Here is an 11,915-nt window from a genome sequence, read left to right on the forward strand (position 1 = left end):
ATTAAATTAGATTTAAAAACTGTTGTTGATTATCACTATACTGAATACATTAGCCAATCTTAGCAAATCGAGGCATTTTGTAACGTTACAGCAACTTCACTGGGTACTTGGCAAAATTATTATTATTATTATTTTTTAAATCAGTCAGCTTTATAATTATGCATGAATAGATATATGCTACTTTAACTTATTTATGCACAAATGTGGAAAAGCTGGAAACTGTAAAAGGCTACAATCATATTTGCATAGTACAATCAGCAGCTTTCCAACAAGCACTACATTGCAAAAAGCAAAATTGGACATAAAGAAATGAAAGCAACTTTTTCTCTTCCCACATGATCATTATAGAAGAAGCCTGCAAATCTGTTCTTTGGTTTTCTCTCTTCTTCTTCTTCTTCTGTCTCCCTCTCTCTCTCTCTCTCTCTCTCTCTCTCTCTCAGGGCATTCTGGGAGTTTGCACATTTGAGAGTGGTGACAGGGAGAAGACTGAGTGGTGGAAATTCAGCTAACCTTTTTTTTCCTTCGCTTTATGCCTTTTCATTTTGATTCTTCATGTTTTGGTTAAGTCTTTTTAATTGTTGTTGTCAAAGTGAGTGTTTACATGGAGGGATGGCGTCTCAGGTTGAGGCATTGTCTCGTTACATGCTGATGGGGTAATGGTTGAGGATTTGATTGTTGCGACAGGAGAGGTGGTAGGCCAGAGAAATATTTCCTCTGCTTCTCGAATGAATAAGGATGTTGTAGTCTTTTTGAAAGCTCAGCATCTTGTGAATCAAATAATTAAAAGTGGCCTTATTGTAAATGATGATTTAGTCCAAGTTACTCCACTCTACACGGCTTCTTCTAAAATTACTTAGACAAATTGTCAGTCCGTTTAAAACGATCTCTCTGGGATGTAAACACGCAGCTCTAAAACACGTGATGTTGTTGAGAAGACAAGTAAACAAGATTTTGGATTCCTCCTAGCGAACGCTGGATATATTTTTTCATGTTAAACGTGAGGGCAAGACATTTATGGTTTATGCAACACCCGGTAGTATGAAGTGTTTTGAATGCTGTGATTTTGGCCATAAACATCATATTTGTCCGCATAAAGAACATGGAATCGAAGGCAGTGTTTCGAGAGCAGGGACTGATGCTATTCCTGTTATCGTGCCTACCCAAGAAGTTCGGGATGAGAGTGAGGGTCCTCCTGAGGTAAGAGTTTCGGAAGTTGGTGAATCTGCTATCGAAAATGCTCAAATAAGTAATGGAATAGAAACAACAACAGTGAGAGTTTCTGATTTCTGAAATATTGCAAATGATGATATGAACAGAGAAATCACCGATTCATTTAATTTTGAAAACGGTGATGTCCATGGTTTACACGCTGTATCAAGTACTAGCGGTATTCAGTCTAGATTTTGTAGTGCAGAGTGTGTGGTGGAGAAACAGCAGCAGATGGAGTTGACATGTAATGAAGAATGTTACGAGGGTGGCATGGGTGAAACATTGTCAGAATAGACTGTATCTATGCATGATTTTGATTTATGCTCACAGGGAGATTCGCTGTGTAGTGGTGAGGTGAACTCGCAAGACTTCTCACAAAATGATTTCTCATAGTGTACTTTAGAAGAGATCAATGCTTTTCTAGATGATACGTTTGGAAAGCAAGTTAATGTGATTGATTCTTTTTCAGATATTGAGAAGTCTGTTTCAATACATCAAAAGAAAATGGGATTTGAGATCTTAAGTGAAAAGAAAAGGTTTCGTTTAAACAAACGTAACAGCAATTAAAAAGTATAGAAAAGTAGAAAAAAGGAGAACGTAAAAAGTTTTGACTTAGCTGACCAATTTCATGCAACACGTGGTGTCTCTTTTTGCAATGCTGTTTCTGTTTTTCTCCTTTCCCTCTTAAAATTGCACATGGAAGTTTAAAGAGTAGGTTCTCTTAATATAAATGGGGGGAGGGATATGCACAAATGTGCATTAGTATCTGAAATAATAGAGCAGATAAAATTGCATGTTATTTATCTTCAAGAAACAGTGATGTAGGAAATGAAATTGATTGCGGATTGTGGTGGAAAGGGCAGTATTTTTTAAGTCATAAAACTAATTTGAGCGCAGGAGTAGGATTTTTTTTTCACCTGATTTAAGTGTCACTGTTTTGAGTCTCTTGGTAGTTAAAGCACACATATGGGGAAAATTATTATTTCATCAATGTGTATGCGACAAATGTGTATGCGACATAAATGTTGTGAAAGATGAATGTTTTTTGGTGTGTTAAGTAGTGTGTTTAAAGAATGCTTTAATGATGGGAATGTTAGGGGGGGATTGGAACTGAACAGAATTTTTTTTTTTACAGTTGATCGAAATACTGCATATTCAGTCAGCATCTTGTTAATAATCAAAGTTAATAAGGGCAACTGGTCTTTTGGACATGGAGAATTAAAAATGTGAGGCAATATACATGGGTGAAAGTTAATAATAATAGGGTTACTGATGCTCACCTGGATAGAATCTGTGTGTCTAAACAGATGAGTAGTCACATTATTGATTGCTCTATCAATCCAATGGATTTTACAGAGCATAGTCTGGTGTCGGTTGTAATAAGTAAGTCTCACGTTTCAAAAAGTCCTCTTTTTGGCATTTTAATATTAGTTTGCTTCAAGATAAAGAGTTTTGTAGTTTTATTTAAATATTTTGACAACAGTGGAAAATGAAAAAAAGTAGTTTTGAGAATTTAAGACAGTGGTGGGATATACCTGTAGGAAAAGTTAATATAAAAATGTTTTGCCTGCAGTATACTGCCAAATCTACTAAAGTGTTAAGAGAAACAATTGAGGTTGTTGAGAATGAGATATCATCTACAGAAGCAGAATTAATTAATTATTTAAATGTAAAGTAATTATTTATTGTTACTTATTTAAATGAGAGAGTAAAAGGGGTCTTGGTAAGGTCCCGTTTTATTTCTGTTGCAGATATGGATGCTCCAAGTGCATAATTTTTTTATTTGGTCAACTTAAATGAGGAAAATCTCCAGGCATCGATGGTTTGCAACATTAATTCTACAAACATTTTTTGGCATTGTATCCGAAAGGATCTTTGTGAGTTTTTTTTTTTTTTTGGGGTAAATGTAGCAGAGATGGTATGTTGTCTGTGTCCTGTAACAGTTGCTCTGTTGACTACTGATTACAAAATTCTATCAAAATGCCTTGCTAATAGGCAAAAAAAATCACCTCCATTTAACAGTACATCGGGATCAAACATATTGTGTTCCAGAAAGGACAAAATCAGATAATTTATTTTTGATACGGGATGTTTGAGATATTTGCAAAGTAAAAAAATAAATAAAAATGTAAACATAAAATTGCCCTGATCCCCTTAGATAAAAAAAAGCATTTGATCTCATAGATCACAAATATCATCTCAGTGTTTTGGGCTTTTGGTTTAGGGCAAGGTTTTTTTTTTTAATTGGTGAAATTGTTGTATGCAGGTGGCTCTTGTATTGTCTATGTGGGAGGTGGTTTAAGCCGTCCTACTCCTGTAACAAGGGTATAAGACAGTGGTGTCCTTTATCAGGGCGACTATATAGTATAACAATATAACCTTTACTTTGTAAATTTCATGAAAAAACCTCTGGTTTTATTACTTCTGGTATTATTAAGAACTCAATAACAGTTTTAAGTGCTTATGCAGATGATATTACGGTATTTGTTAATAATACACGAGATGTTAATGTTTTATCTGATGTACTTGATGTGTATGAGAAGGCTTCATCTGCCAAGGTGAATTGGGATAAAAGTTAAGCTCTTTGGGTAGGTCAAGATCTCTCAGAGAATCCTCCACAATTGCCTGGAAAACTTAAATGGAGCTTTGAAGGTTTTAAAATACTAGCTATTTATTTTGGTTCTATTGAATTTCAGAAATTAAATTGAGAGGGCGTAGAGGATACAGTATGCACCCGAATGTCTAGATGGAAATGTTTGTAATAGAGCTGTAATCAGGCCTTAAAAGTTAGGCCCGACAGGACCCGAGCACGAAAAGTACATTTTGATTGACAGCTTTTTTAAAGCCCGAACCCGTTTACAGCCGACATTATTCAAATGTGCGCACACACACATCTCTTTTTCCTTTTGTCAAGAATGAGTCATTTATACATGTTTTAACATAATTTATTCATAACTAACATAGACTAGACCACTTGGAAGTTGGAATAAAGAAATAAAATAAGTCATCTGTGACATCGTAACATCTGAGCACTCTAAATAGACATAGTATCATTTAGCCTATAAATAGACCAACGCACCAATAAAAATGAGTTTTTTTAAACAAATTAAATTAAGATAAATTTTAAGTTAAGATTGGTGTTTGGCAATAACGAAATTAAGATAAAGGCTCTTGATTTGCTTCGCCACTAGGGGCTGACATTTAATAAAAGAATGCCAACATTAGCGTAAATACTCTGTCCACATTATGCATTTAAGACTCCATGAATATTTATTTATCATTTGAAAAACCTTTACTCACAACGATTAGGCTAAGCCTGCATGTTTTTGTGGAGGTAAATGAATGAATCCACTGTAGATGTCTTCAGCGCGTTCCTGCGCTCACTGATGGTGCATCATTATTCATTCATTATTCTCATTATAAACATGGTCAAAACTTTTCCACAACACTTTGCTTTAGCTGCTGGTGCAACCAAAACGTAATCGCCAGAGGCAAGGCTTCGTTACACCTACTCAGCATTCATTTTCACATCTTTCTGACCATTCGTTTACCTCGCAAACCGGAGCGCAAACCCGAGCCCGCGTAAGATTATAGAAATTAAGCCCATCGGGTCCCTAATGGGGTTCCTATCTTTTTAGGGCTTGTGGCAGCTAGATTAAAGGTAGAGTTTGCTTACTACAAATCGGTGGACTGTTTACCAAAGTTTATATAAATCAAAAAGTTAATGAGGTATTGTGTACTCTAAAAAATGAAATGGTGTTGACTTTTTAAACATTTATGTGAAGAAGAATAAAATGAATGTGCATTTCTGAATTAAGTGTGAATAATAGTGTATTTTAAGAGAAAATTGTTATAATAAAGATACATTTAAATTCTCTCTCTCTCTCTCTCACTTACTCACACACACACACAAACACACAGTCCCAGTAGTGAAGCAGTGTTTAATGAGAGACCCTTCCCTCTCACACCTCCAGCTCTAGATTGTGGGTGGATGTTAGCACAAGGCTGATGGACATTGATGGCCACTAATGATTTTCTTACAGCGGCTCCAGACTCAAGAGTTCAGTGGTACTCTCTCCATGGAGACACAGTACCATACTGCTTAATTCCTCCATGGATTTATCTAAAGTGTATGCTAATGAAATATGTGATGCACTGCCTTACATGGGTTATAAAAACTCATTCAAACACGAGTCCTTGATCTGGAGGCATTAACAGTGTCTGAGTGGAGGTTCAGAGCTGTTTTCAGGTTCTGCCCAGCCATTGTCATCACATGAGGCTTACAAACAGATCTGATAGATAGATTGAATTAATGTGCTTAGATGCTTGCTGAATTTAGCTCTGGGTAGGGCAACCTAGAAAGTCTACTATGCAAATAAAAACCATAGTCAGTGTGAATTTTGATGTATAATCCTTGAATCAAATGTGACAGAATTTCTTTGAAGTTAATTTTCTTTCTTATTCTTAGTCATACTTAATTCTCTGATGGATGGTGTCCATGTCAAGGGAAGTGACCTTTAAGCAATTTTTACCATTCAGGGTGTGATGTTACGTCAAATAATGAAACTGGGGACCTTCTCAGAACTTTATATGATGGTCTACTTAATATACTACTGCTCAAAAGGTTGAAGTTGGTAAGTTTGCTATATATATATATATATATATATATATTAGGGGTGTAACGGTTCACAAAATTCACGGTTCGGTTCGATACGATACACTGATGTCACGGTTCGGTTCGGTTCGGTTCGATACGTTTTAGATACAGCAAAATGTAAAAACATCTCAACTTTTCAGAATGCCGCAAGCGCACCGCGGGTCATGTGACAAGAACCAACCAATCAGCTTCATCCTTTCCCGTAACAACGTTGAGAGCTCAGCCAAGATGAAGGAACAGCTGATCATAGTTGTATATGGATTGCAATTTTGAAATAAATTCAGTAGCAGAGCTACTGCAAGCGATTTTTAGAGCTGCAAATCCATTTATCCTTCGCTGAAATTTCCGCGTCTCATGGAGAGAGCACGTCATTGTTGCTTAGCAAAGACAGACGCCTCAGGAGAAAGACGCGCTTAGCGTTTTCCACGCGTTTTTAGGCACGATATGTGAACGGCCCCTAAGGCGCTCGCTCACTCAGCACGCGCTGAAGGCTCGTTGCAAAATGTCTAATGCATTTAACAGACCAGAAATATAAGATCCTAAAATAACCAACAGGTCTGGTGTTTGGGTTGGATTCCCTGTAAGCTATAGTTTCTAAATGCTGCAGGGATAGTTTGCTGCGTGCATGTTTCTCCTTTTTTTCGTCTTTTCCCAGATAGTACTGACGCATATATCCCAGATATTCCCGCTGGTTTTTTTTTTTTTTTTTTTTTGTAATCCCGCTGGTGTACCCTGTCATGTTGCAGATGCGACATACCGTTGTTTTTTTATCCACCACTCTCTTGCCATCACCATTATAGCTTAAAGGGAATCCAAAGTGCACCCAAACACCAGACCTGTTGGTTATTGGAGGATCTTCTCATTTCTAGTCTGTTAAACGCATTGGCTATTTTGCAACGAGCCTTCAGCGCGTACTGAGTGAGCGAGCGCCTGCTGAGTAGCCTAACATAAACATATAAGATGGTGTTTTTTTCTTCTTCGGGAGTGTCCGGGGCGTTGCCTGTTACGTTGTTTGGGTTATTGGGCTACCTTGTTGAACGCATATCATTATATTTCTTTCTCTCTCTTTTTTTTTTTTTTCAAATATAATTAATTACTCCAACGAACCGTTCGGTATACATAATGCGTACCGCGTACCGAACCGAAAGCGTCGTACCGAACGGTTCAATACGAATACGCGTATCGTTACACCCCTAATATATATATATATTAGGGGTGTAGCGGTATGCAAAAATCACGGTTTGGTACATACCTCAGTTTTAAAGTCACGGTTCGGTTCATTTTCGGTTGTAACACCAATGAGCGGATGGTATTCAACCATCTGTTCCATGTTAATGAACCCTGACCCCTTTTGACACATTCTACACTCAAAGACCAGAACGTGAGTTAAAGAAAAAACAAGGACTTTCGTTTTACAACCCTCTTACAACATAACTCACCACCCTGGGCGCCGCCATGACGGCAATGTCCTGGCGGGGATGAGAGTTATAACACCTTGGAGACTATCCAGAGATGCGATATCGAACTTCAAAAGGGAAGACAAACAACCCCCCTTCTTGATCGCACATTCCAGTGAAACAGACGCACATACACTCAAAAACAGGCACAAGCATTTTTGCTGGCCCATGGACCTTATTTTACTTAAACTACCTCTAAATGTATTTTAATGTCTCCCTTTTTGTGCTCAAATGTATGTATGCGGCATAGTGGAATATCTGAATGTTACTGTGTGTTTAATGCAAACTTTAGATGCATTTAGTTAATAGTAAGTCTGTATCTTCGGATACGGGACTGGTAAAAGCCTAGTTCTTAGTGTCGGTGTAATCGTAAAAACGCGACTGTAACGAATCTTGATAGCAAATTACAAAAAGATGCATTGTGTCAGAGGAACGATCTTGCTTAAGAAAAGTGTTTAACTTTGACATCGCCATAAATTAGTCCAGTGGGCGGAGATCAGCAAACAAAGAAGATTTTTCCCGCCTTAGTTTGTTTACACTTCATTGGCTCATACTAAAAAAATAGGTGTAAACCTAGATTTACTTAAAAGCTCAGGGAAACCTTTATTCTGTGCATTCCGCCAGAGAGAAAAGAGGATTCCCAGCTTTGCAACCGGACTTCAAGAAGTTCTCCGTTTATTCTTCTTTACTTTTCGTTTCATTCTAGTTTTTCTTTATTGTCTGCTGATATTTGACTTCGTTCAATTGCCCTCACGAGCCAAACGAACTTAAGTCTAGTCATCTTTTGGCAAAGTTTACCTTCGCGTTAACCATCGAGCTCGCGCATCATCTGCTCTGGAAAGAACCACGCTGAGGCCGCACAGACCGGACAATTTGAGCGCAGCTACACACAAGAGCCAGATCAAAGCAAGTACTTTCTTATATCGCAACTAAAATTGCTGTTTAAGGTTGTCTAGGCTATTCCATGTTTGTGAAATCATCCAATGACTTGGGGTCTCTTGCAAAGTTAACTGTTTGAAATTGCCACGCTGAGATTGCTTTTCACTTTCACTTTCTCTCCCCCTCTCTCTCTCTCTCTCATTTATCTCTCTCTCTCATTTATCTCATTATTATTCTTGTTCATTTACCTTGTTTAAATTGTATTTTCGTTTTGCTATATACTCATATTTACTCCGTGTGAATTGTAGTTATGTACTCTTTAGTCTGTTTTTATTAAATCCTATAATTTGCTTGAATTGAATTGTTTTATTGCTCATTGAGATCGAAGTCCCTGAATCGTGTGATCTACGCTACGAGCTTTGTTTTATATGAATTAATTTCAGTAATCTTAGTAGTACAGACACAGAAAATATTGTTTTTTCCTGATCAGAAGATTAATATTTCTTGGAGTTTGTAAGAAGGGTATTTTTATTGAATTTTGATAAGGAAGTCTAGCTTCCAGTTCGCTGGACGAACAGATTGTCTAGATTAACTTAAATTAATTCTAGTAAAGGTTACCTTTAAATGATTAAATATTCCCTCTTTGGGTAATTTAATATTTGTAAGCAATAAGCACGTTATATTCATAGACTCATGAATATTCACTTCATTTGAGTTAATTATTCCCCAGAAAGTGATTGTTGCTACATTAAATGGTGGAGTTAAATTTGGGCAGCGTTCAAACTTTGTTTTTGTGAGCAATATTCATTTTCATTTTCATGAGCATTTTTGGATGTTAATATTATGCGCATTTTTGAATTGTGAGTTAAGTCGCGCTTCGAGCGAACTCATTTGGCACAAAGGCAACTGTTCAGCACAGCAGCCTAACAGTTTCTAAAAATACCTATAGTCACTGTTATTTTTAATAAAAGTAAACTGCAGTAAATGTTAAAAGTCTCCTGTCAAGAGAAGACCAACATTTTCATATGAATAATTAAAAGATGAAGAAATCTTTTATTAATTGTAATATGTAAATCTGAACCTGAGCGATGTTCCTCTGATTCAGTTAAAAAGGCCTTGCATATTAAGTATCGTTATTGAATTTCGTGGTGAGCCACAGTGATATTCAAAATTTAAACGATAAAAAACTCCTGGTCTAAATTGGCTTAGCTACCCGATTTTAAACCTAAAACATTTAAATCATAAGTGCTGTTTTGTTAAATGTTTATGGGAGGTAAAACAGATGGACAAAATCTGTTATTAACAGTCTTGTGTTGGTTAGAGAAAAGCTCCGGCCTCACGCGCTGTTTAATTTAGCACCTCAAGGGTCATAAAACCTTTGTCTGTTTGTGAGTTGCGATTTTGATGCAGAGAATCAGCGCTGATGAGCGCACAGAGATTAGATCATAGTGTAACTGACTGTCATTCCGCTATCTAAACACCAGAGGGAATTTTAGACGTTTCAAGTTGCCCTGTCTTCTGATTCCAGCTTGCATGAGTGCCATCTCTGGCCGTTTCAGATAAGGCTCTCGAATTACTAACCTCTATTTCTCTCTGTGATTTATTGAATTAGCTGTCTAAATTATCAATAATTATTTGCATTAACAGCTTTGCTCGTGCGAATATTATTTCAGCATTAGACAATTTTTGCCTGTTTTTGTTCACATTTACTTTGAATTTGGTTCAAACATGATTTGAATTAGAATTTAATTGTTTAATAGTGCAAATTAAGTGTCTCAGCCCAACCACTGATTAACCCATTTAGAAGGGAGCAAGCCATCTAGTGGAAGTAACCTGTTAAGTCAGTTCACAGCTTGCATCTCTCTGATCTCTTTCTTTTCGGTTCTGTTTTGAATTGCTTCATCTACTTTTACCCTTTCTGATTAATTTCATAATTATTAATGATACATTACTGTTATCGTTGGGTATTATAGGGCATTTATTCCGATTTTTCCAATTAATTCTTCTCACCTGCTTATTTTAAATTTAGATTTAAACCAGTTTTGAATTTTTAATTTGAATTAAGTTTTCTGCCCACCAGGTTAAGCCACAGAGAGTGAATACGCCCCTTTGTGGTGAAAACCAGCTTCTTCTTCTCCCGTGCTCATTCCTGTCTTTTGTTATTTATTTTATTATTATTATTATTATTATTTTTTTTATTATTATTATTATTATTATTATTTTTTTTTTTTCCTCTTTAATTTTTTTTTATTATTAATTTTTATTATTATTATTATTTTTATTTTTTTTAGTTTTATTCAACTTTTTATTTTATTTTATTCTATATAGCCCTTTTTGTTTTTTATCTTTCCTCTCTCTTTTTGCTTAGATTATTTTGATAATTACCATCATTATCATAAGCTTTTGTTTTTGTTTTATCATCATTAGGTAAAGCTGTTTACCTCTCATTTCTACATATATATTACTCAGTTGATGATTAAGCAAACCAAACCTTAATTCACTTTAAGTTTCCTTTGTTCATCCTTTGTGTATTTGATTGTAGAACTCCTTTGGTGATAGGACAGTCATCTCAGGTTTCCAGTGAGCAAGGGGGCCAACCGGCGTTGCCAACACTGGCCGTGAGTGAAACTCGGTCCCTCTTATCTCTGTTCGTTTGCGCCACGCAGTGGAAGACATCAGCAATTTGGCACTCCAACGGTGATCAATCAGTCCAGCTGACACACGACGCAATCTCTGGGACCAGTACCTAAACCGGGGGCTAAATCGGGGCCCACTTTCTTTTCTAAAGAGAGGGTTCTGGGGAACAGCCCAATTTTGTAGTGCTGTCTGGCGGTTGACATCTTGGTGTTGCCGGTTGTGTTAAAAGTCACAAGCTGTTTGAGAGGGCGCAACGTCAGAGCAACGGAGGGCCAGGGACACTGCGGTTGAGTGTTTGGGAGCGCCAGGGAGGCTGACCGTGCCGCTGGATTCCACCAGGTGAACCAAAAGTGATAAAACCTATCCACTTATTATAAGGCGCAGAATATTAGATATTCCCCCTGATATTTATGTTAAGTGTTTGGTCCATTTTCCTCTGTAAGCCACACCCTTTCCTAGGTCTCTTACTCCCCTAGCCGCACGTGCTGTAGGCCCCTAGCAGAAACTCTTGTGAAAAACAGCAGGCTTAATATTTTTTTTTTTTTTTTTTTTTTTATTCTCTACCTAACACTTCTAGCGTTCTTATTCATTCCATTTCATTGCAGACCAATTTATTTTGGTGTTTTGTTTTCACGGTGCTCTTTCCTATCTTCACCTTTTGCATGCTGTTGTGATTCTGTTTCTTGCAGTTCACCGAGAGACCCCAAGGAGAGCTAAGTAGTAGAGCAACAACCGAGCAGCCGGTGTCACCAGGTGACCCACGAGGCTATCCCCTGTCAAGTCTCTATTTTGGGCCGACCCTAATTGGACCCGCCTCCCTGTCTAACTGTCTGCATCAGTTAGCCAAAATTCTTAGAGACGGCATAGCCGTACGATAGCTTGTTACCAGAGAACGAACTTGCATTGGCCCTCTTTGTGTGTGTGTTGTGCTTCTCTTGTCCGCAGTGAGCCAAGATGTCGGTGCATCCAGTTCCCGCAGTCCCTTGGGAATCAGCTAGCGACATGGCTGGAGACGATGACGACCTCCTTCCTGCCAAAGGACACCAGTGACCTGCAGCACTTGAGCCAGGACAACT

The sequence above is a fragment of the Carassius auratus genome, chromosome 23 (genome assembly GCF_003368295.1).
Source record: "Carassius auratus strain Wakin chromosome 23, ASM336829v1, whole genome shotgun sequence".
In the NCBI taxonomy this organism is placed as follows: domain Eukaryota; kingdom Metazoa; phylum Chordata; class Actinopteri; order Cypriniformes; family Cyprinidae; genus Carassius; species Carassius auratus.